Below are 4,660 nucleotides of genomic sequence, written 5' to 3'. Positions count from 1 at the left end.
TGCCCACATGGGCAGAACGGCGCCGACGCAGCTGTCAGCAGATGGCAGTGGCTGAACCGGCAGTGTCCAATCCGTAACCAGCCCAAAACAACCTCCTCCCACCGAGAAGGGCGTGAAGAGGGCGTCCAAGCTGTGGGGAGAGGTTTCAAGGCCCAAAGCTCGTTGTCAGTAAGTGTAGACCAACCAGCATGCCACAGCAATAAAATGCGCTGACAAATGACCCTGCTAAAATCAGATGAAGGCACACAACAAGAAGCTGTCCGAGGCTGGAGGAGTGCAGCCTTGGCCACGGCATCTGCAACTTCATTCCCAAGGATACCGACATGGCCAGGAACCCACATAAAGGCAATCGGAGAACCGTTGTCTGCCAGCTGCTGAAGAGAGTGTTGGATCCGGTGCATGAAAGGGTGAACCAGATACGGATCACTGAGGCTCTGGATGGCACTCAGGAAATCAGAGCAGATGACATAAGCAGAATTTTGGTGGCAGTGGATGTAAAGAACAGCCTGATAGAGGGCAAATAGCTCAGCTGTGAAGACCGAACAACGGCCATGGAGCTGGTATTTGAAACTGTGTGTCCCGACAATAAAAGAACACGTGACACCGTCATTGGTCTTAGAGTCATCTGTATAAATGAAGATCATATTAATGAACTTCAAACAAAGTTCGACAAACCGCAAGCGGTATACCAAAGCTGGGGTAACCTCCTTTGGGAGCGAGCTGAGGTCAAGTTGAACATGAACCTGAGCCTGGAGCCAAGGTGACATTTTGCTCTCACCCACTCTAAAGGTTGCAGGGAGTGGAAAATCAAGTTGCTGAAGGAGGCGATGAAAGCAAACTCCAGGGGATACCAGGGCAGATACATACAACCCGTATTGACGGTCAAGAGAGTCGTGGCTACACAGCAACTATCATCATGGAATGATGGAAGACAAGAAGGATGGTGAGCAGGAGGGGACAGAGCACCTCCCATGTTGTCTGCTGTAAGTTCGGTACATGTTCTGCCATCACTCATTGCCACAGTGTTGCAGTATATCCAGAGCTGGGGCCATGACAAGTAGCAAACTGCCAGTGCAGCAGTCAACTGGAATGAAGTGTGTGGTGTCAGCTGCTTTGAGTGGGCTGAAGGCTGCTTATGACATGGTTCCTCAGTGGGCACTGACAGACAATGCCAACCATGAGTCATGATGCTACATGCATTTTTATGGAAATAAATAACTAATTCTGAATCTTCATTCACTGTGCCTACCAATAACTACAAGTCACTACCATCCTTCTGGGGAAAACTGGTAAGGAGCGAACTGGGAGAATGTCTCCTGACACGGATCAACTCTACTCACACCCTCCAAATAGTCACCTCTTGCAAAATTTGTGTCAGAAAGTGGTCGTGCTTCTGACCCTTGCAGCATATACATAAGAAAGCTTTTCAAAGTGTTCCATGCAGAGCCACACCAGCTGTTACAACAATTGTGAGTCACTGAAAAGCATTGTTTCTCACACAAGTATGTCTTGGTGGTGACCATGTCCAGAATAAGACACAGTGAGTTAAGAGCCACCTTTTGCAAAGTGTAGTATCTGAATTTAAGGGGAATTATAGTGAAATGTATTTTGCACCGGTAGATTGTAAAATTTAATTTGTCTAGGCACAGAGTGTCTTGCGATAGGTTTATCCCTGTAATACACTCCTGGAAATGGAAAAAAGAACACATTGACACCGGTGTGTCAGACCCACCATACTTGCTCCGAACACTGCGAGAGGGCTGTACAAGCAATGATCACACGCACGGCACAGCGGACACACCAGGAACCGCGGTGTTGGCCGTCGAGTGGCGCTGGCTGTGCAGCATTTGTGCACCGCCGCCGTCAGTGTCAGCCAGTTTGCCGTGGCATACGGAGCTCCATCGCAGTCTTTAACACTGGTAGCATGCCGCGACAGCGTGGACGTGAACCGTATGTGCAGTTGACGGACTTTGAGCGAGGGCGTATAGTGGGCATGCGGGAGGCCGGGTGGACGTACCGCCGAATTGCTCAACACGTGGGGCGTGAGGTCCCCACAGTACATCGATGTTGTCGCCAGTGGTCGGCGGAAGGTGCACATGCCCGTCGACCTGGGACCGGACCGCAGCGACGCACGGATGCACACCAAGACCGTAGGATCCTACGCAGTGCCGTAGGGGACCGCACCGCCACTTCCCAGCAAATTAGGGACACTGTTGCTCCTGGGGTATCGGCAAGGACCATTCGCAACCGTCTCCATGAAGCTGGGCTACGGTCCTGCACACCGTTAGGCCGTCTTCCGCTCACGCCCCAACATCGTGCAGCCCGCCTCCAGTGGTGTCGCGACAGGCGTGAATGGAGGGATGAATGGAGACGTGTCGTCTTCAGCGATGAGAGTCGCTTCTGCCTTGGTGCCAATGATGGTCGTATGCGTGTTTGGCGCCGTGCAGGTGAGCGCCACAATCAGGACTGCATACGACCGAGGCACACAGGGCCAACACCCGGCATCATGGTGTGGGGAGCGATCTCCTACACTGGCCGTACACCACTGGTGATCATCGAGGGGACACTGAATAGTGCACGGTACATCCAAACCGTCATCGAACCCATCGTTCTACCATTCCTAGATCGGCAAGGGAACTTGCTGTTCCAACAGGACAATGCACGTCCGCATATATCCCGTGCCACCCAATGTGCTCTAGAAGGTGTAAGTCAACTACCCTGGCCAGCAAGATCTCCGGATCTGTCCCCCATTGAGCATGTTTGGGACTGGATGAAGCGTCGTCTCACGCGGTCTGCACGTCCAGCACGAACGCTGGTCCAACTGAGGCGCCAGGTGGAAATGGCATGGCAAGCCGTTCCACAGGGCTACATCCAGCATCTCTTCGATCGTCTCCATGGGAGAATAGCAGCCTGCATTGCTGCGAAATGTGGATATACACTGTACTAGTGCCGACATTGTGCATGCTCTGTTGCCTGTGTCTATGTGCCTGTGGTTCTGTCAGTGTGATCATGTGATGTATCTGACCCCAGGAATGTGTCAATAAAGTTTCCCCTTCCTGGGACAATGAATTCACGGTGTTCTTATTTCAATTTCCAGGAGTGTATATTCCACTGGCAGTATGTGCATGCAAAAGAGCACTCTGTTAAGTGTCATTGGGTGTTGATCAGAAGAAGTAATGACCAAATTGTTGTTCATTATAGTGTATATTGTTTGTGCTGCATAAGGCTTACTGTGATAGAAAACGAAACTGCACATATGTGGCACTACAGCAGACATTTTATCAGCTCTGACAGGACACATTAAATTATTAAAAGAGCAGAACTAGCAAATGGCACAGCAATTACGTAGTCAAATGGGAGATCCTTCACAGTCAGGTCCTAGTGAAGTTAAATCAATACTGGAAGTACCTTCCTCATCCATGGATCCTGTAGCCACTAGTCTTATTTTCCTTTTTTCTGGCAAAACGTTAGAGGATGTTGTTGTTGTTGTGGTCTTCAGTCCTGAGACTGGTTTAATGCAGCTCTCCATGCTACCTTATCCTGTGCAAGTTTCTTCATCTCCCAGTACCTACTGCAACCTACATCCTTCTGAATCTGCTTAGTGTATTCATCTCTTGGTCTCCCTCTATGATTTTTACCCTCCACGCTGCCGTCCAATGCTAAATTTGTGATCCCTTGGTGCCTCAGAACATGTCCTACCAACCGGTCCCTCCTTTTTGTCAAGTTGTGCCACAAACTCCTCTTCTCCCCAATTCTATTCAATACCTCCTCATTAGTTATGTGATCTACCCATCTAATCTTCAGCATTCTTCTGTAGCACCACATTTCAAAAGCTTCTATTCTCTTCCTGTCCAAACTATTTATCGTCCATGTTTCACTTCCATACATGGCTACACTCCATACGAATACTTTCAGAAACGACTTCCTGACACTTAAATCTATACTCGATGTTAACAAATTTCTCTTCTTCAGAAACACTTTCCTTGCCATTGCCAGTCTACATTTTATATCTTCTCTACTTCAATCATCATCAGTTATTTTGCTCCCCAAATAGAGGATATTACTATTTTTATGCAGGATGTGTTATCCACAGACAGCTTACGTAACTGGTCTGAACAGACATCATTGCGGATGGCCAAATTGTTCTTGTCAGATGAGATTATAGACGCACATCATGTACCATGAGGCTTTGAGTAAAGTAACCACATTTACAGGGGTGGCAAATGGTTTAAAGGGAAGGAACAGAAAACAAAATAGTGCTTGTTTCTTTCAAGAAAAATTAAGTAATTTGAGACAAACGCTAAATGAGACTGTCAAGGTGTTTTTGGGTAGGATACACAAGTTGAATGCCAAAACTTACCAGTTTACTAACAAACCAGATACTGATGCAGTTTTGTTGGGAGAGGCTGAGGATAGGGACCTGGGTGTGTTTCTAAGGGGGATTTCTCCAGAATTTTCTCGTAGAATGAGAATGGAAAACCCACAAGATGTAGCAGCAGTGCTGCAGGTAGCCAGTTATCTGCAAGAGACATATAAGGCTAAAGTCTCAGAATGATCAGAAAATGTTTGTGTCAAACAAAGAATGTTATGTCTGCAGCAGAAAGGGTCATTTTAAAGCAGAGTGCCGCCATCTGCAATGTTTTAACTGTCAACCGATTGG

The sequence above is a fragment of the Schistocerca cancellata genome, chromosome 3 (assembly GCF_023864275.1).
Source record: "Schistocerca cancellata isolate TAMUIC-IGC-003103 chromosome 3, iqSchCanc2.1, whole genome shotgun sequence".
NCBI classification, from domain to species: domain Eukaryota; kingdom Metazoa; phylum Arthropoda; class Insecta; order Orthoptera; family Acrididae; genus Schistocerca; species Schistocerca cancellata.
Note: the sequence above shows the minus strand (reverse complement) of the source record.